Here is a 27616-nt window from a genome sequence, read left to right as displayed (position 1 = left end):
TCCTGTGTGATTTAAGATGTTTTTATATTGGACATCTCTCATGACTATATTCAAAAATTGCTTTTACAGATGCTAATAAGTAATTGTGAAAGAAGTCCCTTAAAACATTCTGGTTTGCCCAGAGTATTGAGAGAACAGGAGAAGTTAGACCATACCTTTTACTGATTATCTTGCCCCTTGCTACCCTTAACAATGTCACCCTGACCTGTGTCTCTGCTGTACATCACTTGTCCCAGTAGTAGTTACTCCAGCTGAGCAGAACTTCCCTCCCCAGACTCTCCTCTCAGCTGAAATAAAGGCACTCCTTCCTCCACTTAAGAAATGTGTTCCCTCTCTCCTTCAACAGCATTGTCGGTCTTTTGCTGAAGCCTGGCTGAAGCCTCTCAGATCTCACAGAGCTTGAGGTGCTGCTTTCATCAGGAACATTGCATTTACCTACATTTAGGCTGATCACCATTTCACTCAAACCACTCACCTGTCCTGTTTGGATTCCAGGCTTGCTGGATTAGGGATAGATCTTTCTGTCCTCATGTGATATATTATCATAATCACAACATTCACCATTAACCCAGGGTGAGCTGGTAGCAGAGATTCCTTGTGGGCTGATAATTTAGAACTTCAGTGAGATACATATCCCTTACAAAGCAGAATTTATTCTACTCTCTGAACAAAACATTCTAATAATCATTAAGGCATTTTCCCACAGCTGCTTAGCCTCCTCTAAATCCTTTTCATCCCTGTCGAGACATTGCCTCCACTTCCCTTGCACTGGTAGCAGCAGCTCTGGTGTGCTGTGAGCTCTTCAGTGGGTTAATCCACCTGCAAGCTGCTCACACGCTGAGCTGGGTTGATTTTGAGATGGATAAGCTGCCTCTAACAGCTTAGAGTGTGTGATCACACACCCAGAGCTGACTCAAGCAGGTGGACAAGACCTTACCCTGAAGGCAGAGCAAAGCAAGCACAGCCCAGGGTCAGGGTGATGCAAGTTGCCATGGAATTCTGTGCTGCACCTGACAGCATCCAGCAGTTAAAGCTGACTGCACAAACACTGTCCCTGCACAAGCAGTGCAAAGGTGTGTGTGCAGTGAGGGGGTCTGACTTCTTTAATGACCTCCCTGCTCTAAATCAGTACTTTAAATTACCATTCAATACCTCTTCATTTCTGCTCACTTCCTACAACAGCTGCAATTGCCACCAGTCTAGTGAAAATCTATGCTCTGCCTTGTTCTAGGGAATGTTGGCATATTGTCATCATAGTTCTGGAAGAGAGCACTACTCTGATTCATAGCTCCTGAGAGGAACTGAATACACTTCATGTTCCCAGAACATTATGTGACCAGTTCCAGCACAATGCCCAGGAATTACACCCAAAAACTGGATCCTTCACTCTTTTCTCAGGTTAAACTACCTACCTTATTCAATAAGATGGCTCCCACTAAATACATCACTGATTGCAGCACAGGCCTGAACTCAGGAGGGTCTAGTCAGTTTTCAGCACATCAAGAGTCACAGATTTACCCATGGATGTAAAGCTGGACAAGTATTTTACACCTTACTGTAACCATAACCCAGTGTGGCACCTTGCAGCCGGGTCCTGCATGAAGTCTAACTAGGTTAGAGTTGCTATAGAATAGCCAATTTTTCTGTGAGAGTAACATGCTGGTTATGGTATTTCTTTCACACCATCTGAAACAAAAAAAGGTCCTAGTTTGTCAAATAGGAGAGATGAAGCAACACAAAGATCATAGCCTGCATATGCAGAGCAAGAAATTAAAATCCTTAAAACATGTAAATATTTTTTTCTTCTTAAAACATGTAACTGCACTGCATAATTCATGACTACCCAATTGCCCTCCTGCATTTCCACCACCAGAGACTTCTGCTTATTCAACAGCTTTACTGAAAATCCATTTAAATACAAATCAGCTGATATAAAAGTTCAATTTTTACATTATTTTTTAAGGCTGAATACATTAGGCCACCTTATTAGGACACCAAGCACTTACACTTCAATGCCCACACGCATGATTAGAAAGATCACTTACACACAACTGATGTCAGAGAGCCCTGTCAAAGAGCAGGAAAAAGTCATGGATAACCTAATTCAGTGTCTGTAAAGCCAGAATATATTCACATCACCTTTGCTGAAGTCACACCTATTCACTTGCATTCAACACCAAAGCAGTTTATTTGAGTCTTAGCGATTTCTTGGCAAATAGTTTTAAGCACCAGGGCAAGTTAACTACAGGATAAATAACACAGACAAGATGTGGGTATTTTTAATAGTGACTTACAGCTTTAAGCTCAAAACTTATGTATTTGGGGCAAATATTTTTAAATTTGTCAAAGTACAAGGGCTGCTAGCACTAAAAGATATGTTGCAAATACTTTTTAAAGTTACTATAAGGCTACATATTTATCTAAAGTAAGAACATCCTTGGCAGTGCCATAGCTTAAAGTGACAGTTTTAGTGAAGCCATTACCAGCAAAAATGTGGTTAAGGTCATTCCCTACAGAGCCCCAGGAAGCAGAACAAGACTGTCAACAGAAGCTCTACACAGCCAGATACACCAACAGTCAAAAATGGTAATTTTCAGTTGATTTGCTTTAGAATTAACTTCTCCTTACATTAGCATGCTATTTCTCATCACCACATCTGCATGTTTATCAGCAAGTCTACATTTTATGCATGAAAAGTGACAAATAATCTGTTTATTGCTCTTTCAGAAGCTACTTTCCAGACAGTAATTCTTACAGAACCCCATTCCACATAATCGAGTAAGAAATTTGTCCTTCAATGTTATTAAACTGCTGCTTACATGTTTTAGCACTTAAGACAAGCTGTGTGGATTTTAAATCACTATAAAATGGACTGAGAACTCCTTCTCACACCCTTACTTTTTACTGCACATTATTTTGATTTAAATGGCATCATTCCTACTTATCTGAGCTGCCAGTCCTGTAGCTTCCTGTGCTTTTGGTACAGTGTGAAACACCCACGTTCTTCTGCCACACAGTCAGCCCCCACTGCTTGATACTCAAGACAATCTACCTGGTTCTGCTGTACAAGGATTGCACACCTTCCCTTTGAATCAGCAAGCATATTGTCTGTGCTGCTTCAGAGGTTTCTTGGTTTTTGATTCTTTTTTTTTTTAAGGCATTTTAGTTCACAGTTTTCCCAAGCCTAAGCTCATATCCAGCATCAGAGCACTGTGAAGCAATGTACTTCCAGTTCCTGGGTCTGCTACAAATGCAACTGAATTTTTAATGGTCTTGAAAGTCTCATTCCTCAAATATTTTGAAAAATCCATCAAAGTGCTCCTTGCAGCACTGCTGACTTAGCAAGGATCCATGGAGGCCCTTAGAAGCACTACCCTTGGGAAAAAAGAAAGAACTTAAGATTATCTTACTCTTTGCTAATGCAACCTGTGCTCATCATGAGTTGGGAAACCTAAATGGAACACACAGGTCTCAAGCACTTTCTCGTATCAGAAAGTTTGCAATAATCCATGCTCCTTTCATTCACTTAATAGAAAACCTCCATGTATCACAGTGAAAAGTGAAGCAAAAACCCCACAACCATTATTTCATCAGTTTGTTCACCATGACTAGTTTGGAAAGGAAGTCACTGGACATTTTTGCCTTATTTTCGTAACTCTATTTCAAAACCTGCCAGTGGTTTTAGGCAGCATGACACTGGTACACACAACACCACAAACTCAAATGTAATTGGGGATAACAGGGCTCCTCAGCTCCATTTCTAAGACAGACACACACTGTCCTGAATCTCCCCAAGGCACAGTTCTTCCTAGCAGTGAGAGCAGCACTGCAGAAATGCACCACTCACTTCATCCATGGGACAGAAAAGAACTTCCCTCAGCCCTCCCACAGAACTGACCTCCACTGTTACCAAATTAAACAAATGACAGAGAAAACTGAAATCATTTCCAAGGATAATTTACACACAGAACACAGATCCCTGCAGAATTCCCCAAGGAGACATAAAGCACCAGTGCAAAGGAGGTCAAAAGGCTCTGTCCTCCTCTGGGGGGGCACATGGCTTTGCAGCAAGAAATTCCTACAGAAAAGGCAGCACATCCATCAGCAGCAAAACAAGCCAAGTCCCATGAAACAGAAACCTTTAACCACAGCTGAACAGATCACTGAAGGGAAACTCTTAATCATCAAACTCACAATGAAAATGCCATCATTCTTGCATTCTCCACACAAAACAAAGCACTAGATATGGCCCTTTGGATCCTAGGTAGTTACTACAATGTACAGGGGGAAAAAGGCAAGTAGGGATTATTCAGAAGCTAAATCCATAAAATGATAAACAGTTAATCTTAAAGGTAAGTAACAGTTGCTATGTTCCAGTGCCTCAGGCAGCCGGTCATCCAAGCAGATCACACCAAACACAGAATTCATCCTAACATCTTTATAAAAATATTATTTTCTTTGGCAGAAATTTCAGAAGTGCAGACTGGAACTGCTGGTTCTGAATTGATGAAAGGTCTTTGATTACCAATTTCCTCATTTAATGGGTCTCCTTCCCCCTCCCCCTGCACACATCTCCTGTGACCCAGATGCCAAGCTGGCAGGTGCCACACGCTCTGTGGGAAGGACAGACAAAGCGTTCCCGTGGCTGTGTGTCCTCTGACCACACAGATGGCACAGGCACCAAATTTCACCTTCTAGCTCCATAAACAGGATGGCAAAAGGCAAAACATAATTTTGAATCAAAACACTGACTTTGTGACTCCCAGTTCAACATTTTGTTTATGGCACTTAGTACATTTCACACACTCACACACACACACACTCATTCTCTGCTGAGGAGATACCATTACCCAAAAATCCCAGTTTCTAAAAGATTGCTTGCCCATTCCAGAGGGGTACTAAATACAGTAAAGGTGATTGAAAATTACCATGTTCAGCCAGTGGAGTTCTATCACATTTATATGGAAACGTGAAGCCAAACCCATATCTACATTTTGCATTTATCAATACATATGCAAAATACACTAAAAACCAATAAATCATTTTTTTAAAAAACCAATGACTGGACATTGCCTCTATAGTCTAGAAGCACAAAATCTACTTTTGGTTCTACCACTGACCAGCTCCTTATCCCTGAACTCATGTCACTTTCTAGTACCATATTTATTGGCAACTGTAAGGAAAAGAATGAGAACAGTAAGATCTACCAGCATTTGCAAAACACAAGGGAATAAAGGGGCTGTTACTACCTAGGACTTATGACCATTGTTTTTTTATATTTTATTTCCTTTTTCCTTGTTAAGAAAAATATTTAAAAATACCTTCTCTACTTTTCCACCTTAGATCTGTAACCTGACTGCAATCATAGAAAACAGAATATTAGAACCCCTTGATTTCCTTTGAGTCCTGGATTTCTTAAGTCATGTTCAGTCGTTAACCAGACTAATTTCACTGTAGTCATTACAGTTCATTAAACACAAGTACAGTATCAAAAATGCACCTTAATTAGGGTGGTAAGTAATCAGAATTGATTCTCCTCAGAGGCTTGGCATTGTCCTTTGAATAGCAAGTATGTAAGGCCAAGTTATTTTTGTGTTTCACGTGCACAGCTGCTGGTATCCGAGATGTTGCAGGAAATTAACTGGTATATTCTCCCATCAATGCATAAAACTCTCAGTAACTCTGATAACACAAACATGTACACAGTGAAAGGACACTGGGGCTCTAGAAAATCGAATAGAAGGTGCAACCTGATATTTGAATGGCTCTTTTCTAAGTGGACTTCTGAAAAGCATTGTTAAAACCTACAGGTTCAATTCTCAACTAGCCATAAAACTCCAGCAGTGCCTTCCTCTCCATGAACAGAAAAGAGACCAACACTGAGAACTCAGCACAATACAGAATTAGAGTATGGCAATAAACTGGGGTGAAAGTGGCATTAACATAAACAGAAGCACTTTGTCCTTAACATTATCATTATAAGAGCAAGTCTGGGGTTTATGTGCTTTTTACAGAAGCTGTGAAGAACGGCATGCATTTTATATTTTATTTACATGTGTGTTTACAGAAACTGCAGGTGCACTGCAAGTCCAAGTAACTGCAAGTGCTGCTGAAGAAAATCTCAGTGCAGTGCTGCTGCTGGCCTTGCCTTCCTTGCCCTGGCTGTTTGTTTCTCAGCACTGCAGGATTCTCAGGAGGCTGCACTGCCATTACCCAGCGTGTGCCGCAGTGACTCAGGCAGCAGCAGGAGCCTGGCATGGAGTGCCAGCTCTCACTCCAACTTCCAGGATGCCTGTGCAAAACTCCACAGCAAAGCCAAGCTATAAAAGGAGATGAATTCAAGGAGAAAGTTCAGCTCCCACTCTATTATGCCACTCTCTATTCTTTTTCAATGCCATTCAGACTTTAATATATAAATATTTGATGTGTAAAACATAAATAACCTCCTTCCAAGTAGCAGCTGCACCTCTGCTAGGTTTCTGAGTTACTGCATCATGATCCCCCTTGCAGGCTGTGGGAGCTGCATTGTTCCAGGCTGCAGAGCACATGACCTCCACCTTCTGCTGACTTGTGCTGTGCTAATGAAGCACTCACAGCTTTTGGTACACTTCTGCCTCACTGCCAGCCCCCCTTAGCAGCTGATAAATACAAATGCAGAAGTACAGGTATTCATTTAAAAACATATCAGGCAAAAAACTAAATTCTCTTGTCCTTTTCACCACTGTCCTGCTTCCACAATTCTGTAAGATGCGAAGAAAAGTAAATCCAACTATCAAATAAAAATTAGGAACAGGACAGAAGCTTTCTCTGCACGACTGTCATGGATTTATCATGCCCAAGTCACACTGGCTGTGAAAGGACAGTATCTCTAACACACTGTATGATAACAGCTTACAGTCCTAGGAAATAAATATAACTAGATCTAGGCAATAAAGTTTCCCTTCATGTCTCACTGTCAAGTTCAAGTTCTCCTTGTATACAGTTTACCAAAATATTTCCTTTGCTATCGAACCCTTGTGTAATTGAAGTTTTTTGAGTACTGACTCAATGTCAACATGGACCTTAAAAGAGACTTAATATTTAAGTCTAGACTAGTATCTAGAGCATAACAGAAAAGAAAAATAGTCAAGAGAACAAGAAAAAAAAATCACCAAAAAACACCACCACCATCCATAATAAGCTAACAACAAAATCCAATCACACAACTTATTCTGTCTGGGGAACAAGGTGGTCCTGGTTCTGATCTGGCTTTCACTCCAACATATGGGATCAAAATGCCACACAAATCAATGGAGAAAAAGCAGAAATCTGGGATATATGAAGCAGCATCCCTGCAACTGTTGGTGACAGCTGAAAGTTTAAAAAATATTAAAAAACAGAAAAAAGGCCATTTAAAAATTGCTAAAAAATGCAGCACTTGAAAAGACAAATGCCATTCAGGATACATAAGAAATTAAACCACAGAGCATATTATTTATATATTTATTACACTAGGTTAAAGATTTTGGTTGTTTTGGTTAGAAAATCTGTTTCCCCTTAGGCTCTGTCCATAGACAACAGAACCAGCTCCTGGCTCACACTCTCTTGGAGCTTCTCTTCCTTCACTGGCAATGGGAGAAGGTTTAAGAACCCAGCCTGCAGAGGCTACAGGAGCTCTTGATAACCACATTACAAATAAGGCATTAATTGTAAATACTGGCAGATGTGTTTCTTTTCTCAGAAAAGCATTACTTTCCACTACCTCTAAGAACCTAAGCCTAAGAAATACAACATGAATAAGTTGTTGAAAGTGAAAGTGCTTCTATACACAGCCTTCAGCTATAATTAATTTAAAAAAATGTATTTATTAAGTGTGAATTCAAAATCAACAGATTTCCTATGGCAGTATCAGGACTGAGCCTTCAAAACACCCTGAGGGAGGGAGGTTCTGAGCTCAGCAGCCTCCAAGCACTTTGAAAAATCACAAATCATTACAGAGAGATCCTAGCCTGGCTGTGGTTTTAGAGCACAGCAGAAATTAGAAATGAATCTGACACCTATTAAGGCTTTCTTATTCACTCTGTGCTTCTTGCTTTTCCAAGCTCTAAAAATACTCCCAGCAGCCACCAGAAGATGCAGCCTCCCACCACCTGGGTGATCCCACACACACACAGCCAGGCCTGCAGCAGCAGCAGGCACATACACACACCTACAGCAAAAGCCTTCAGACTGAAAACAGCAAAACAGATCTGATCTGGCAGGGCTGAAAGCAACAGGACACAAACTCTCACTGCAAACACAACTCCACAAAACTTAATTTAAAAAACATATTTTAAAAAAAAGTTGTATTTTATGGGAGTTGCACATGAATTAATCAGCCCTGAGAAACAGTCTGCCCTGCTTATCAGCCAGTGAGAGGTGGTGAGACACTTGACAGGTTCTGCCTGGTATTTCATGAGTTAAATGAGTTATACTCAAGGAATCATCACTGATATTTAATGGAGAGAATGGAAGAGATCCTCATTGCAGATCACATTCAATTAAAGAACTTCAATTTAAACTTATAACCTAAGTAGAAAGCATAGTAAAGAAAACACTAATAACATGAAGGGTGTTATCACTTCATGACAGACACAAACTTTGAGATACATCCCAGCTTCAGGTCTATCCACGCCACGACACCAGGGGAAGCAATCCTGAGGGGACAGATAATGGAGCAGCACTGCAGCTTTATCTATTGAATGTACAGAAAAACAGCTCAAACTCCTGTGTCTCATCTTGTGTTAGATGTGTGACACAAGAGTTGTCTTCTAGATCTCACTGCCTGACACTTCAGTGAAAACCAAACATGCAATTTTCAGTGAAAAATAAAAACAATTGAGTAAAAAATTCTAGGGGAAAACCACCCAAACACTTCCTGTGACTTACTGGATTACAAACAGACCCAGGGTGATTTTTACTACACCAGCCAAGTTTGCAAGAGCTTGTCATGCCTGATTTTGGCAAGGGCATTAGTAACCATGAAAAGTTAGCTGCTGACCTTTCATAAAGCAAACACTCATTTACTTAAGTGTAACTTCAGACAAACCAAGCTGACAAGCATCAAACATCCCAGAAGCCCCAACTGCATGTATCAAATCATAAGTCATTTTTGTTTTCCTGGACTCCTGCACTTAGAATTTAAGCCTACACACAAAGGTGATCATCACTAGTCAACAAAAGCTGTACATACACAGGTTTTTTACAAGCACAGAATTGAAATGCAGTTTTTTGCAAAAAAGTTCTGAGGTTCAAGCAGAGTTTGGAACAACTCCATTTATTTTACCTAATCTTTCTATAACTATGTATCTATACTACTCTATATTTCATTTAGAATTGGAATTTATTTCCATTGAACAGAAGTCTACTTTAGCATGGAAATAGTATATATGTACCATTTTTGATATTTATTCATATTTCTGAATGAATTTTTAAATACAGACTGTCTTAATACACTTGCTTCAGCCTTCAGATTTTTTGTCCTTAGGTTCTGTTAGCTTTCAAATATTATTCTTATTCCTTAATCACATGTCCTGACAGTAGTCTCATTCCCTCCAGTACTCCTCAATGTCCTCTGGGACATTTGCCAGTTTTTGTCATCTGCCCCCATTCTCCTTTGGGAACACTAAAGGAATTAATTTCATTCTTTCCCCAAGCAATGCCTGTCTCTGCTGTTAACAGTTACCACTGGCATCTTTCATCCACTCAGTACACAAAGGTCTCTGTCTCCTTAAGTGATCCCACAGTACTTGGAAATTTAACAAATCTTCTGTAGAGAAATACCTCTCATGCTCTGCATTTTCTTGCTTTAGCATTTTGTAAAAGAATTCTTCTAAAAGATGGAATCTCAATATTGCCATTTTTCATGTCCCACCTTATTTTTATTAGTTCAACAACTTTATACATCTGGGCATGACTGAGCCTCTGTGTGCCTGAGATAAGCAGTTTCATTGTTTAGACATGGCTGGTTTGATCCACTACATATATATGCTATTTCTTCTGTTACTTCCCCCAACATCTCATCTGAATTCTTACAGAATGAGCTTTTAAAAAGGGTCTTCTGTTACCTTATGTACAAAAAAAAAAAACAACCAAACAAACAAAAAAAAAAAAAAAAAAAAACCCAAAAAAACAGTATCTTATTCTTGAACTTTAATTTCCTAATAATGACAGACTTTTTCAATCAACTAATTTAGAATTTCTTGCATTTGAAAATAAGTTGAAATTTTACCTTTGACCCATCTTGAGAAGAAGAATATTCTTATGAGTTATGCATTGCAGTTCCTCACTGTATGGAATATTGGAAGTCATACTGCAACTTTCCAATAAATGCAGTCAAATTCAATATATTCTAGAGCTCCTTTCTGCCATTATTCCTGCCTGTATCAGATCCCACCCATCCTTTTGTTTGCTTGTTTACCTGACATGTGAGCAGGATTAAGTAACCTGCACTGTTAGCAGTTGCTAGACAAGAGGGCTCTGCTGCGGTTACCTCTCAAACTTCCTCAGTTATGTATCATCTGCTTCCTGAGTTACAAACTCACTACAGCAAAGGCTGCATCACTTCCCAACATATCAGATGCACAACAAGCCAAAATCTTTAATAAATTGTCCTTGGATTTGTTTACTCTACAGATTCAGCATTTTCTCAAAGGAACAGTGAAAGTTAACTAAAAGATACCAATTCACAACGTTTTTCAGGATCAGTACATTCCACGAAAGAGAGCACACTACTGAAACATTAGATACAAATATCTAGCATCTCTGTATCCAAACAAAGTGCAGATTCTGCACTTGGGCTGCTGACAAGCCACATAGCTGAAGGAAGACCTAGAAAGAGAACAGCCAAGCACTCAAAGAACCTTTCTTTTCCTCACTCCCACCAAGACAAGAGCAGCTGTCAGATTTTACTGAACAGGTTACTGACTCTAATTTCAATGTTACCATTATAATTAATGACATCCAGCAGAAATACAGATCTCTTTGACTTGGAATGAGCAAGCAAAGCAGCTGAGACTTCCAAAAACCTTCAGTGGAAGAATCCCACTGCAGGCACATCCTAAAGCCCCCGCATCAATGCGGGGTTTGGCACTGGCACCATCCTGACATGGAATTCAGGCTTCCTGCTTGGCAGAAAGGTGCTTCTCTCTTAAAAGAAACCAGCTAAACTATTAAAGCAAAGCACATATAAAAGAGAAAAGAGATAAAGGGGTCAGAAGAAGATGAAGATTCACTCTAGAGAAGATAAAGAGTACAGGATCTAGAAAACAAGGGAAAACTCTAGAAACATCTGATACCCACTACAGGACAAATGCAATGCATTCCAGGTAGGATAACAAACCAGCAATTCGTGGCAGATCAAAACAATGAACTCTTTAGGGGAAAGCTGCTCCCATACACGCTGTAGCTTTAACTGAGGCCTCAAAACACGAACACGAACCCACCGCTAAATAACAAATGTTATTAACTAAAGGAAAGACCTGAAGCCCCAAGCAAAAGAATGGAAGGGGCACCCTTGTGCCGTGAGAACAGCACAGGTCGCTGACAGGCAAAGCCACAAGCGCAGGACGCGGGGGTAACGCTGAGGGAAACACTCCCGGGGCTGCCGGGGTGATGCTGCCACGCACGGTGGGGGGACCCGCCGCCCGTGCGGGAGCGGGCGCTGGGCAAGCCGCCCGTGACCAGCAAAGCCGGCCGGCCCCGCCGCGGCCCCCGTACCTGGCTGGCCTTGTGGAACTGCTTCTTGAGCCCCGCCACCGACATGGTCCCGCCGCCGCTGCCCCGCGGCCGCCCGGGCCCAGGGCCGCCCGCGCCCGGCAGGTCCCCGCGCCCGGCCCGGCCTCGCGCTGCGCCGCCCGCGCGCCGCCGGGAGCATCGCCCTCCGCGCGCCCGGCCGCCGCCGCCCCATTGGCCGCCGCCCGGCCACATGCAAATGTGGCGGCAACGCCGCCCGTCTATTGGCTGCTCGCCGAGATATGCAAATGAAGCGCTGGGAGACGCCCACGCTGCGCTGTCGCATGGAGACAGCGGCGGGAGCGGGCGGGGGCTGCGAGGGGACGGCGGCGGCGGGGAGCACCCACAGGGCATCCACAGGGCATCCTTCCCGCGGGGAGCACCCACAGGGCATCCACTGGACATCCACAGGGCATCCTTCCCGCGGGGAGCACCCACAGGGCATCCACTGGACATCCACAGGGCATCCTTCCCGCGGGGAGCACCCACAGGGCATCCACTGGACATCCACAGGGCATCCTTCCCGCGGGGAGCATCCACAGGGCATCCACAGGGCATCCACAGGGCATCCTTCCCGCGGGGAGCACCCACAGGGCATCCACAGGGCATCCACAGGGCATCCTTCCCGCGGGGAGCACCCACAGGGCATCCACAGGGCATCCACAGGGCATCCTTCCCGCGGGGAGCACCCACAGGGCATCCACTGGACATCCCTCCAACGGGGAGCACCCACAGGGCATCCACTGGACATCCACAGAGCATCCTTCCCGCGGGGAGCACCCACAGGGCATCCACTGGACATCCACAGGGCATCCTTCCCGCGGGGAGCACCCACAGGGCATCCCTCCTGCGGGGAGCACCACCCGGGCATCCACAGGGCACCTCTCCCGTGGGGAGCAGAGCCCCAGTACCAAAAGGCCAGTCAGCTGCCTGGTTTCATCTCTCTTATTTACAATAAGGCTGAAAATATCTCATTATGGGTCTGTCTCATTTCTTGTGGTTCAACGTAGCATAGCATCTCTGTCTGAGTTCATTAACCTCAGGTCCATTATTGTAGGTGGTAATTTAATTATAGCTTTCAAAACATGAAAGCTCTTGCAGCAGCCCTGAACACACCTGGCTTGTGCTGTGCACCAGAAAAAAATCCACTTGGTAGTGTGGCTCCATACCTGCAGTGATGCTGCTCAGGGATCCAAAGGGCACAGTCTCTCTCTCAGAAGAGCAGATAGACTAGAAAGGGCTCTGCTGAAAAGATGTTTTAGTTGTTTGGTTGGTTGTTGTATGAGGGATTTATATACTGAAATATGACTGTGTATCAGGAATGTGCTGATATAAATTAGAGATGTGGTTCTGCCTTCATGGCAGAGCAATTCCAAGCGATGCTCAGATTCTGGGCAAGATAAGCCCTGTGATAATGCTGCTTGATCCTGGCTGTAAGGATACTTGGGAGTTATGATTCAGCTGAAACTCATGCAGGGACCTGGGGAGCAGTTCAGAGATAAGCTTTGCCGGCTGCAGCAGGGCTCTCTGTTACTCACTGTCATGCTCACTGCATTTTGATTGGGTTGGGAGAGAAAAACATTTTCAGAGTGTGTTAGAGTTACTTTAGAACAGCAAGGAAGAAAAAATACAAGAACTTTCATACTGGTTGACACAATGTAATTTGGGAGAAAGGAATCACTGTTCCTACTTAGAAAAAATTATTATACCACTAAGAAACAAAGTGTAAAGACAAAGACATTAATGAGTTAAGGATCTGGCTTGACAAAGGACTCTCTGTAGAGGAGAGGCAGAAGAAAAGCAAAGAGGAGAGCACCAATGAACATTTGCTCTGGAAGACAAACTGTTAGGTGAAGTCCTTCAGGGATTTGGTAAAGTTTGAAAGAAGCCTGCCATCACCATGTTATCCATGTGTCTAGGGAAAGAGCATTTTTGGCCTCCTTACAAGTAAACATGATTATACCACAGACATCTGATTTCAGCAGTTGTTTCTCCTCCCTAATTGAAACTGGCAGCAAGATGTTAACTGTCAGAGCCAAATTAGTTATGGCTTAAATTAGAGACACGTTTGTAGACACCTCAGGTGAGGAAATAAAGCCTAAACTAGGATATTTGAGCTCCATAAAAGGAATTAAAGCAAGCTCTTACTGTACTATGGAATTAGGGAGACAAGGCAGCTTTGGTTAATCTTCAGCTTTAGGAAGGGCTGGACCAGAGCAAAGGAAGGAGTTTGAAATAAATCCCTGTGGAGGGGAATGAATGGATTATGGAGCTGCTGTGGGTGTTAGCTGTAAAATTGGATTAGATAAAGAACTTTAGTGAGGCTGTATGTCTACAACTTCTTTTTTTTTTACAAAAAAATCCTGCCCAAGGATAACAGCCATGTTGTCTCTGCTGAAGAATTTGCAAGTGGGAAATTCCCTGTGGGAATTTCACTTCATAGCCTAATTGATACAGAGAAGATGAAAACCTAATTAATGAGCCAACTTGTGTAGTCCAGGTACTGATGACTTGATGGAGGCACCCTGAAAGACACTGGTATTCAGTTCAGATACAAGTAAAAGTTATAGCTTTAGCTAGCAAGACACAGTGGCTAAGGAATGTCTAGAAGGCTCTGTAATCACATAGTTATATCTCATGGAAAAAAAGGGATTGTAATTTGCTGGGTGATAATCCTTAAGTTTTATGCAAAGTTAGTAATTTAGTCTATAAAATGAGAGAAATTATAAATACTACCAAAAAAAATTGCGGAGTGGTTCAGATAAATGCTGATATGACAGAAAAAGCCTTATATTAAAGTTGCTATAAGTACACGACAGGCTAGGGCATAGCACTAAAAGGGCAGAGTGAAAAATTCTTCACAGAGGGGGCCTTCAGGGCAAAAGATGTCTGGCTAGTCAAACAACAATTACACTTTCACTACTCAGGAAACATTAAAGTGCATGAGAGGAATTCATAATGGCTCCAACATGTTACTGAATCAGGTGTGCTAAAATGGACAATGGAATTTGCACAAACTGAGAACTCCTAACTGGGCTCAAATCAAGGTAGTGACTAGAAAATATGCACTGCCTGCTCACATGGGAGAACCGTGCTTGAAAATTGGTCCTGTGAAATTCAAATAAGATAGAGTCCTGAATAAAAGGTTAAATTTATAATTCACTTGCATTTCAGTGTGGTTAATACTATGGGGAAAGCACTGTCATCAGAAACTCAATCTAAAGATATGATAAACAATCTTATAGGTGTTTGGTTTTCAATGAACAAATCATCTTACTTGTAAAAGCTGAAATTGCAGTAGTAGCCACACAAAGTATTAGGTTTCCAGTAAAATGAAAACTAGAAGTATTTTTTAAATTATCTAGAGGCATCTTAGTATTTGAATTTACTTGGAATTTGAAGCCAACTACATTCACATTCATGTGAATGTCTCTTAAAAATAATGAAAACTGTCATTGAAATATAGTCGGGGTCTTTGGTGGTTACTGCCATAAAAGAAAACATCAAGAAAGGGAGGAAAGATGAGTTTGCAATGAAATTCTATTGTATCTGATTCTGGCCATGCTGACTACATTATTAAAGCTTTTTTTTTTTTAATATTTAGGCCTTACGAAAATATAAATTACTGTGCATCAGCTTATCATGCAATGCATTTCAACACAAGGCATTAGAAGGAGACTTTGGAGGTACTCACCTGATCCAGGGCAGGAGCAACTACAAACAACAGTGAGCAAGACTCTCAGACATGGTGTGATATCCATTAATGGTCTGTAAGGATTATCTGTATGTAATGACAGTGCAGATTACCTGGTTAGTTTTCATGTTAGTCATCAAAATTGTGGCAATATGCTGTGGTTTTGGTCACAGGAAGAGGGCATACTTGAAAATTATTGTTTAGAAAACAAGCATTTGGAAAAAAATGATTTCATCTAGGAAAATGATGCCATTTGAAAGAGCAGTTGGCCAATAACCCACAGCGGCCAATAACCCACTCTTCAAGAGCAAACTTGTAGAAAGCCTTCAAAGTAAAGGCTCAGATTCACCTAGTTTGACAATTCTAGAAAAAAAGAGGGGATTACTAAACTCAATTGACACTGATTCTTAAGTTTTGACCCAAACAAATGAAGTAATATAAAACATAGTGTTCCAGAGTGAAATCCAAAGGACTAGAACACTTGGTGAAATCAGTCCCAAATGTCATCCATTTCTTTATTTTATAGATGTCACACAACAAACTTGGGAGCTGACACTGTGAAAGCAATGCCAATAGCAAATGACCACAATAACAAAAACAGAAGAAAATCCTTCTGCAATATATGCCCAGGACAGTAAGGATATCTCATGTGGCTGTTTTAGCAGCCTTTCTATATAGTTAAATTAAATAATTATTTATAATTAAACAAAAAGCGTTTGTCACACAAAGTTGTGTTCATGAGCAGGAGCAGGCCAACACTACATTTTTGTTTCTAGAACACAACCAAGCAATTCTGCAGATCAGCACATTCTGCACAGATCAACTGGCTCAGGTATTTCTGAAAGGGCTTTACATTGCAGCATACATTTCATAAGAAATCATGAGAAACGGAAAGAACAGACAGTTTTCCCTCCACAGCCAGCCCTGGCCAGCACTTGGAAAGCTCCTCATTCCAAAGGGACACTGCTGGCAGTTAGAGCAGGAATATGTGACCCTGGGGCCAGCAGACACTCTGGCTAACCTACTGCAGTTGTTTAGGATGCTTATGTTTGCTCCCCAGATCTCCTAACTAAATGCAGCTAGTGAATTATTTTTGGCATATGTGACTGTTCTTCTCAAGCTGACTTTCCATATGTGTTGCTTTACCATTATGCAGATCTTTGCTTTTCTTGTCTCCTTCCCGTGTTTGTATTCCACATGCTTCTCCATGATACTGCACATACCTTCTGTCCTCACTTTGCTAAGTCTCTGGCTGTTGTTCTGCAAGTGTCAATAACAAAACAAAAGTTTGCTGGGCCTTCTGTCATTAAATAATAAAGATGGTTCTAATTATGTGTTTCTTTTAAAAAGACATATAAACAATTCAGGTGAGTTCAAAATCTAGACAGAGTATTTTTTTAAGTTACATATCTGTACAGTCTGTACTATAAGTAGATACTCTAATTTTAAAAACTCAACAATCTCCTTTTTTTTTTTTGTGTATGCAGCTCTGTCATTCTGAAGTTTCTAAAAATTAGCAGTTCTAATCTTGCAAATTATATCACGCGGATGGACTCCTGGACAGCTCCAACTTTGAGATCTGGTAACTTTTAGGTGCCTGTGTTGTTCCTGGTATCACTAAAACAAAACAGGTTTTGTAGTTAACATGTTACCTGGGCACTCAGTGCTCTCAGACAACACTAGGCTGCTCAACAAAAATTATTTATGTGTCTAAATTGAAATAAAGATATGACTGTCCAAAGTTACTCCACAGTGGAGTCAAACCTGAAAATACTGGAGTATTACTAATCCAGGATACACAGAGCATTTTTATTTCCTCCTCACTTGAGGTTTTCTACTTGACAAACCATTGTAAGATGATTTCTTTTGGATAAGTCTATTGCCCTAAATGGAAACATTTCAATTTTTTGACCAAATTGGAGAAAACACCGCTTAAACTTCGAATCTCATTGTAGTGAGCCGTGGGAGCCGTGGGCTGAGCGCGGCAGCGGAACCGAGCACCGGGGTCCAGGGGCAGCTGCTGCGTGGAGGTACAGCAAGGTAACAAATCCACCAGGAAAAAAAAATCCTTTTTTTCTATTGGAAAATACCAAAAATAAATATGTGGCCATTTCTGAGCTGAAATTTCTTAACCTTTTTTTCTGGGGAAGAAAAAATTGCATTTATCTATTGTAGAACCTATTTGATTTAAGAGAAAAACAAATATTGATGGTATCATCAATAAGCACAGAAGGACCATCTCTCTTTGAGGTGGCTTTTTTAGAGTAGCTATGTTCCTTCCTATTAAAGAGTAAGGCAAAATAAACTTTTGATGAGTCACTGTAGTAATGTGGAGAAATGTTACTTTGATTTAAACAGATCGCACCTGAGTTCTCTGTGCTGCTGATTCACAGGTGACAAAATAAAGGTACAAAATAAAGGTACAGATTTTCTGCATACAGCTGCCTGTGTTCATCAGAAAATGCTGACTTTCATAGCTGAAAATGCCAGCACAAAATATGAAGTTGAAATGTTGCTAGAAGAGTAGCACTAGCTTCAGAAAGGTGTGAAGGATATTCATAGTAATGTTAAAGTTATCATATCATAAACTATGGTATCATTCTGCTTCAAAGCAGAATGTTGTACCATGCTGGTGTAAGCTGGATCACATTTGCTGCCTGAAATCCCTCTAGAATTTCATGTCACTGTTATTCAGACACAGAAAAAATGTTTAAGTAACATCTTAGTAAGTCTTGATCTTTATAATGATGTTTTTCAGTGGAAAAAGGCCACACTGAAGAATAGCACAACTGCCTTGCCTTGCTTAGAGAATGCAATGTAAAAGCTTTAAAAAAAATCATTATTTACTCAGCTTTATCTGAGAAAAAAATTCATAATCATCATAAATCTGAGTAAAAAACTGCAAGGACACAGACTGCCTGTAGTCAGAGGAGACAAATAGTAAAATGAAGTAAAAAATCCAGTGGTTTATCTTCTCCATGTGTAAGTAGATGCTTAATTCTATTTTAACTTGCTTTATATTGCAGAACAGAAAATTTTATCAACTCTGTGACACAGGGACCTTATATAATACACAATGTGGACATTTCAGAGTTGGACTGATTTGTAAAAGCAATTTGAATATCAGTAAGTATCTTGTAGCAAGTTTGTGAATATTCAGGCATACCTGAATTTAACAAAACTTCTACAACATAGATGTTGTTTTGCTTTCAGGGTAATTTAATAGGTCTTTTGGGATCTGCCGTGTTTGAACATCTGGGAAACATCACATGTTGTCTGTTGATCAATGAGGCAACAGGAAAGGCATGATGTGACACAGATGTTAAATATGGCAATACTCCATAGACCAACTGGATCACAAATGGCAATGATCAGACTTTGAAAAATCTGATTAAGATTCATTGACTGGATAAAATTCAACTGGGTTTTTTCCCCCCTCAGATCTCCTAACTGTTCTTATAACAGTATTTAGTGGGTATTATTGTGGTCAATGAATTATTGCAAACTGGCTTATTTGGAGGAACAAAACGAGGTAACTGAAGACAAGGACTTTTACTATCAAATACTTTACAGGAAGATGGATATAACTTGCCAGATCCCTGCTGTCTCATCATTAAGATTAATGTCTACTACTGGATAACTTTGCCACTTCTCATAAAACAAAGAATATATAAAGCAAATTTATTGCATTAGTTTAAGCCTCAGTTAATTGACTAACTGCCACTATAGTAATAAACCTTTTTCTCTCTCATATGCAAAAGAGAAATTGTGTATACGAATTCCTTTAATTGTTACCCAGGAATGCCACCTCCTGGCTACATATAGAAACGCCCTTTGAGAGGGAGAGGGGGGAAAAAAGCAGCTTTCATTCTGTAGTTTCCATAATACCATTTCAATTAAATATATGCTAAAAATGTGTGAAACACAGGCATGCCTCCTGTCAGACTTCCTATCTTGCTCGTTGAAATGTAAAGGTACTCAGATATTTACTTTTCTAAAGAAATTGCGTAGTTTAAAATAATAAACACACCTGACACTGACTTTCTGTAGAAACAGCCTTAAAGCTATTATATTTAAAGGTAGCAGCTGAATCAATATCATGAATGAAAATCTGACCTTACTGACAGGACTTTTGCCACTGACTTCAGTGGGGCCTAAACTTTCAGCCTGTATTTTTTGAAGTTGCTCTTATGAGCTGGGTTCAAATTGTCAGAAGTTTTGAAGGAAACCAGACATATCTTCTGCAATTCAGTGGGCACAGGACTATCAAGGGGAAACTGGTTGTGCTAAACAATGATGGTAAAGGTTTTCAGAGTCAGAGACCTCTCCTTCCCTATGACCAGACCAGATTAGCTGTTGCTTTTATTCCTTGAACTTGTCCAAAAATAGACTTGTTTGGTGTTGCGAGTACAATAATATGTTCCTTGAAGCAATCATATTATTGTGCTGCAATCGACTCCCAAACCAAAGCAGAATTCTACTCTGACTGCCAGGATAATCTTCAGACAGTAGGACAAACAAGCTAGGGAATTTCTCTCACCTGGAAAACAAATAAGAAGCATTTCTCCAGTGCATGAAGGAGACTATTTGGGCAGACAGCAAATGAAAGCCCCTGCAATTACAGATTACTGCATTTAGCTTCTGCCTTTTTTTTTCTTAACCTAAATATTACAGCTGTGATTTCTCTTGCAGACTTAAATTCCCAAGTTCATAGGTAAAAATAATATCACTGAGCGAGCCCAATACCACACTTAGATATTTCAGAGGGAAATAGGTTCTTTTTGATTCTGCCCATCAATTTCTTTACTGTGTCAAGTATAACATGGCAGAAATGGAAATGGAAGCTGCCAAATCACTTACCCTTAATGGGGACACTGGACTCCTTTCAATTTGCCAAATCTGTGATTCTATTATTTTTTTAATGTTGTCAGATGGGCAGTAATTTCAAGAATTCAGCACCTATTGAAAGAGGTTGAAAAATGGTGAATGTTCTGTCTTAATAATGGACATCTGACATGTTTGATAGACATTTTTGTTACCATTAAAAACTTTCTATCTAAATACAGAAGATACAGGATGGAAATTATGAATTTTATTCTTTTTCCTTTTTAAAGTTATATTAATTGTAATGAGCTTTGATAGGCTGCAGATGTATGGTTCTTCTACAATAAATAAAAATAACATGAAGCTTTATCAACTTTCTTAATCCCTTCTTTGGAGGAAGAAAATAAAAGAGAATAAATTGAGATTAAGCTGTATCTCTGCTGTTCCTACAGTGCCATTCTTGCTTGTCTTTCCTGATGTGTCACCTTGAAACCATGACCCAGGCAGTGGAACGTGGAAAGCAGGTACCCACTTACTCAATCCATCTACACAAATGTCCAGAGTTTGCTATTTCTCTCAGCTGCCTTCTGAGAAAGCTGTAACAAGCCATTAATAATTTTGACATGTATACTAAATTTTGACAAATATAATAAGTAATGGAAAGAACATTTGGGAATCCTGTGGTTTTCTTTTCTTTCAACTTTAACTTAAAACATTACAGGGCTTCTAAGATTCTTACAGTACCATGCTTTTTCTTTAATGAGGGTGATTACGATCAGGGTGCCAAAGAAATGATTGCATGTGTTGGGTGACTCTGTGGGGTTTTTTAAGAGGAAGGCAGGGTTGAGGAGACAAGTGCTCAAGGGAAAAAGAGAAAAATGTTCCAGCATGAAACTGTTCCAAGAATTTGCTGTAACATTAGTGATACTATCTCCTATCTGTAGATGGCAGTGATCTCCCACTGCCTGCTTTGGGAGGAAAGGGGGAATGGTGGTGGTGAAATCCTAAAATTAAAAACCACTGTGCTAAACAGATGTGGGGAAGAGAAGTCACAAGGTATGGGAAACTATATGCCTTGTACTTCATTCCTGTAAGGAGAAGATGTGTCATACCATTGAGAATCTATTAATTTCTATACCAAAGGATTTTGACAACAAATTCCAGAATATTGTGTTTTGAAATCTATCTATGATTTAAACCCTTTGTTGGCTTTTTGGACTTCTTGTACACACCTTAGACACATTTCATTATTTTAAACATGTTTATTCAAATAACACCTGCTGTTTTCCTTCCAAACCCCTCTGGGTACTTAGCTACCTCCTTCATCAGTTGTTCAGCAGGTCTATTACCCATTTCATTTTTAGCTGGTTTTCTCTTGACACTTGCATTCGTTTTCACTTTCATTCAAATAAAATGCAGTAAACAGTGTGGAAGTTTATCTGGATGTACTTCAGTGAAGGGTGTGATGTAAAGCTCACTGAAAGCAAAGAGTTTTTATTAATTTCAGTTGGCTTATGATCTTGCCTCACAAAATCTCCCATGCTTGATCACCAGCAGAGAGAATCTTCAAAATACAACATAAAGTCACTATTTTCAGTTGTGGATTGTTTTTATCTTAACAGTTCTGTCTGAAGAATTTCAAAATGTAGTACTTTTCATAAAGATCAGACTATAAAAACTACATTTTTGAAGTTCTATTTCAAGTGTCACATAGATAGCATCAGATTTTAAATGGAATCTAGACACACAAATGCAGATGAGGAGCCTAAGAGGATTTCAAATACCATCTAAATAGTATTTTAAAATCTGCTTCTGAACTCTATAAATATCAAGGAGATTTTGGGTATTGTGGGGCTGAAGATGCCTCCAATGCATGTATATGCAAAGTGGAAATATAGAAGTACCTAAGCCAGTTATTTCTTATGAGCCATTGTTCTTAGTAGAAAGTGAATCACTGCAAAGAGGAAAAAAACCCCAAAATATTAATCTGCTTCTAAGGCACCCCAGCCTAGTGTAAATAGCATGAGCATTAGATACCTTAGAGTGACTTTGAGACATTCCTCAGCAAATCATGAGCAGCTATCTGTTTCAGCTCCTTCCATTTAACCCTGAGTCTCATTCCTTGCTGCTGAAAGAGGTTTTGCAATATCAGCCCAGCTCATCTGCAGCCACTGCTGTTTCACTGCAGTCGAGCAGAGGCTTGTCATTAGCATGACCAGTGGCAATTTTGACCTCTAGTGCAGAAAGCCAGCATAAATTACTGTGCATTGCCTAAATCCTTTTTGGAAAGCTCATTTGGGAGTTTTGTCCTTGTGCACAGGAATGTATCACATCCTGTGATGTGATCCTGGAGCAGAAAGGATACACACTCCCCATCCCAATGGCAGGCTTTCCACACTTTGCTGTAGTAAGACAAAACCATCTACATGGCATCACTGTATTAAAGCTTTCTATACATGAATCCTACATTTTCTCCTCTGTGTTTTGTCACCTCTTTCTTGCCATGCCAAATGGCTTTTTCTCTGACCACACTCTTCAGTTCTTTGAAAAGCAGCAGCAGTTTCTCTAACTGATCTGTCATATTTGCTAAATCTGCAGTTCTAAAATTGAATTTGTTTTTTGAATGAGTGAATGGTTAATCTTTATTTTCCATTGTCAGAAAAATAATCCATTAAGCTGTTCCCAGTATGTAGTTTCATTATATGCATTCTCAAAAAAAAAAAAAAAAAAAAAAAAAAAAAAAAAAAAAACAAAACAAAAAACAGGCAGCTAAGGAATTGTGTATTAAGGAATTGTGTATGGCCTTATTGCCTATTATTTACAGATCCACACATGTCTACATCCAGACTTGCCTTTTCCCTCACACCACTGGTAGGGCATAGTACAGAAAATTAATTTTCTTAGTACTCTTATATTGTTCTCCCTCCAAAAAAGACTATTGTGAGATAGTAAATAAAACCTAGGTTTAATATCTCCACTCATGCTCTAAATGCACACAGTAAGATCCCTTCTTTGGGAGTTATATTTGGTCACTTCACAAAAATGTCAACACTGGAATTCTGCAAAAACCCTCATTTCCCAAGCTGTTGGCTCAGTTTGCTTTATACACACTTCCAAGAATATTTGCAGTTTGAGCCCCAAGTGTGCAGGACTCCGTGTGATTCTCCCACAGCTTCCAGTGACACTTGCAGTGTTTCTGTCTACCCTTCCTCCCTTCTGCTTCTTCCCATCCTCATTCTTTTGCTCCCTCTCTTCATCTTTCTAATTCATTCCACATGCCCTTGAATATGTACCATGCAAGCTGCTGTTTTGCATTCAACATTTGTTTATCCTGGGACTTATCACAGTATCTGAGAATCTCATAACTTTCACAGATTTTTATCCTCCTGAAGCCTTTGTGAAACAAGGAAGTGTGTGTCAATTTACAGGTGGGGAGTGGTCACACTGCAGATTAAGTGAGGTGCTCAGAGCCCTGCTTAGCCGTGGGAGCTCTGTTCAAGCATTTCTTGGCTCCTGATCTCCTGTATAGATTGAACATTCCTGTCCAACTACATCTCCTGCAGTGCACCACAGTCTCCTTTCAAAGTGAGGACAGGCCATCACTCCAGCATTTTTGGCTTCTGGGAGATACAAACTGGATGGGGAGGCTCTTCTTACATTAGAACAGGGATGTGAGACACAAATTCAGAAATTTCAGAAAACCCCAGTGCAACTTTTCCAAATCAAAATTAATGGATGGATAGAAAAGAGAATGTGTGTGGGAATGGGTTCAAATGTCTGACCTACATTTCCACTCCCCCAAAAGAAACCAAAGCATCCCAAAATAACCCCCAAAAAACCATGCAAAGCAGATACTTTACTCATAAACAGGTAATGATCTAAAAATGCTGGCTTCTGAAGAAAATCCTGTAATGTCTAGTTGCATCATAGACTGGAAGAAAAGCACATATCTAAGATTTCATTAGTGTTATCTTGTCTTTCTCATTTCAGAGTATCTGCTGTAGATGTACCCAGCATGCTTTTTGCAATAAAATTCACCTACCTGTACATCCACACAGTAAGTCTGTTAATGCTGGTTCTAAATTAAATTTTTTTGAGTTATCAAAACATAAGGCTGTGTATCCATGTTTTCCAGCTCAAAGGGGAAGCTTCCAAAGCAGTGAAAGGAAGGCTCACATAAGGACTGAGGCTGGCAACATGTGAAATTTGGGTGCCAGGTTATTAAGTATTCTGATTTAGCCACGATGTGAAACCCCACAGTGAGCTCTAAAATAGCTTTGCTGATACTGAGGTAGTGACCTCTGAGGCTTTCATGTGACTGTGCTGCCAATGGGTTGTCTGGTCCACCAGGGTGCCACTTTCCTTTGATTTATCTTTGAGTCTGAGGAATTTTTATTTTTTTTCTGTAGCAAGAAAATCCTATTTCAAATTCATTATTAGAGCTGGCCCCAGTGGATAAATCCTAGTAACTAGATATTTATTTTCCATGGATATATGTACTGACTTTAAAACAAGCCTCATGCAGATAGATGTCTGGTTTTCCTTATTAATTAAGGGAGTTGGGGAAGGGAAGAGAAAGAGGAATATAAAATAGCTCACTTACCTGAGAAAAGCTGTGCAGCTGGGTGTGATCTGTTGTATAATTCAGAAAATATGCATCTAATCAATTGTACTTTCTTGGAACCTAAAGAAAATTGGTTTATAGCAAACGTTGTCATACAAACTTGGTGATAAAATAAACATTCTGATTACTTCTGCACATTTCTGCAGACCAAATACAGTTACTATAAATGAAGTTTAAAAAATAAAGAGAAAGAACAGCAAAGTAACAAATTAAATGTTTGTGTAAAACTACTCTGGTAGTGAGCCCATATCTCCTATTCTTGGGATTCAAACTGCTTTGCCTAGTGAAAATGTTTCAAAACTGACATGCAGAAAGAGCTTGCATTCTGCTGCAAGCATAACTTCCACTGAACTGTGTAAAAATAAGGCAAGATACAATGTCAACACTGAGAAGAAAAGGTTAAGTTACAGTCCTTGTAAATTTGATGGGTACAGCATAAGAAAGCCTTTTTTCAGTAAATCAGTTTAGAGCTTTTTTCTGTTCAGCATTAAAAACATTTCAGCAAAATCAAAAGTTTCTAGATCTATCACAGAACTGTGAAAGTAGCATTTCTACAGGCTACAAAAGATATTTTAAATCTTATCAGAAATCTCATCAGGGGACTTATTCTGCCTGCTGAAATTTTGCAGGAATTTGCTCTATCACCTCTATGCAAACTGCCTAAAGTCACCCACAAAACTAGAGATGAATTTTTAGAGATGCTCAGTGTTTCATGCAAGAGAGACAGTAAGGAGAGGAGTCTCACCTCCACCCTCCCAGCAATTCCAGCTGCTGATTGCACAGTCAGATGCTGTGCAGGGAGCTCAGCCCAGGGAGTTTCTAGAACTGTGCTTCATGCTAAGCACTAACAAAAATAACCAGTATCAGCTGCTCATACCCTGAATATAACACAAAGGCTATTGCACCTTACTGGATTTTTCTCCAAAACTTCCTCTGAAATTACCTTTTGCACAAAGGCAATCAGCAATGCAGTGGGTGTGCAAAGGCTGGGAGTCTCCCACACCGAGCTAGGCTTGAGACGATGCCAGTTACTGCCATGATGGGATTTTTCCTTATATTTTTACTCTCTGAGTAATCCTCTTTCTCAACATTTTTGTTCATCTATTTTTTTGCTTCGTATTTTCAGATACATAAATAGATGGAAGCATTTTACAGGAGTTCCAAAGCTTCCTGAGAAGTGACTGACCTTTCTAACACTTGGAGTATGTGCACTTAATTGAAAAGTTCTCCTCTTGATATATTTTCTCTAAACAATGGAAAAAATATCTATGTTAAACAGAACCCCATCCAGGTATGTGTGTAAACTTGAGAGAAGAATGCAAGGCAGTTATTTATAAAAGAATGAAAATATTAAGTATTATTTATTTAGTGCCAACTATATTCTTGGTTCTTATCTGTTCTTACAAGCAGCACTCTGTTCATATATGGAAGAGGCAATTTGAAGCCACAGCATCTGAGCTACAGTAATTTTCATATAATGGCAATGAAAAGATGCCAGCAAAGTACCTTTTATGTGTGAGTTAAACTTAGCTTTGGTTGACAGTGTGCCCACTGCAAAACATACACAATACCTATAGGAATGATAAACAGAGCTTTCTCCAAAGAAAGATTTTGTACCCTACTGTTGTAACTTAGCTATTAATTTAGTTTATAATTTAATCTATCAATTCCTTATCTATAAAGGGGATGCATCAGGACTTCTCTGAGTCTTGTTCAGGCACATTTCAATGTCTTGTGAGAGGAGCTACCCTGCTACAGGTGTTGCTCCACCCCTGCTACTCCACAGCCCTAGTCAAGACTGGGGGCTCAAACTGCAACTGTTATATCCAACGTAATATGAAACATTAATTTTATTATGGTAGCTGCAGGCATTAAGACTTTAAACAAGGAATAAAAAAATACTACTGTTTGACACATAAAGAATAGCAAAGAAAGAGTTCTGGAAATGTTTTAAAATACCTTAATATTTTCTGAAGCTCTAGACATATTTACTATGATCACATCTCTCTTTAAGTCTTGTAAGCTAACACCATCTTATTAACTTTTAATATATGAAAAATATGCACTATAGGAAATGCAATGTTACTAATGAGGTAAAGATCTCCCTCCTCACTGTTATTTCCTGTCCATCTCCGTGGTAAGTAACCATGTATCTTTGTATATGGACATGCACAAGATAGATAAGTGAGATAGCTACTTACCCATCTCCAGTCCCAGAGGAGCTCGATTAGCCAGTGAGAAGGCAGAGGCCACATCAAACCAACGCTCTACAGAACAAACCCAAAGAAGTGCATTAAGATTCTGCCCTTGTAATGCCAGCTAGTGAGATTTTCACACATGGAGAATACTGAATAGGACCTTCTAAAGCTAAAAGATCCCACAATCACATTTTGTCCCACCAACTAGTAGCTCCTGCTAAGATAAATACAAAGAAATCTGCACTAAGAACATAGAGAAACACTCCCAGAAAATATCTCAGACTTTTAAATCACAGCAATATTCCCCTTGTTAAAAAGCAGATGAAATGTATTTGCTTGTTAAACACTGCATTCATAAAAGAAAACTTTTCTTTGCTGAGGATTGCACACAGATTTCGAGTACTTTTCTGCAAGCCAAATACAGACATCATTTTGTTTCTGATATAAAATGCAACCCTTCTGCAACCTAATCAAAAGTTAGACTGCCAGATCCCAAATGATACTAAAAAAAAAAGGTCACATTAA

At 39.9% G+C, this 27616-nt stretch overlaps 1 protein-coding gene across 2 annotated transcripts in view; it reads right to left on the bottom strand.

Moving 5' to 3' along the window:
* Positions 1 to 27131, bottom strand: part of SH3GL3 (SH3 domain containing GRB2 like 3, endophilin A3) — a 57437-nt gene extending 30306 nt beyond the window's left edge. The window contains exons 1-5 of one of the 2 annotated variants that reach the window (XM_063169810.1): positions 27095 to 27131; positions 24873 to 24953; positions 20306 to 20404; positions 16592 to 16705; positions 15446 to 15532 (exon numbers count right to left, since the gene is read on the bottom strand). The gene's annotated coding sequence lies outside the window, so the exon portion shown is untranslated. The remainder of the gene's footprint in view (positions 1 to 15445; positions 15533 to 16591; positions 16706 to 20305; positions 20405 to 24872; positions 24954 to 27094) is intronic. The other variant, XM_063169811.1, reaches the window with a different exon arrangement.
* Between the last annotated feature and the right edge of the window lie 485 nt (positions 27132 to 27616).

This window comes from Melospiza melodia, chromosome 15, assembly GCF_035770615.1.
Source record: "Melospiza melodia melodia isolate bMelMel2 chromosome 15, bMelMel2.pri, whole genome shotgun sequence".
NCBI classification, from domain to species: domain Eukaryota; kingdom Metazoa; phylum Chordata; class Aves; order Passeriformes; family Passerellidae; genus Melospiza; species Melospiza melodia.
Note: the sequence above shows the minus strand (reverse complement) of the source record. Positions and strands in the feature narration are given on the sequence as shown.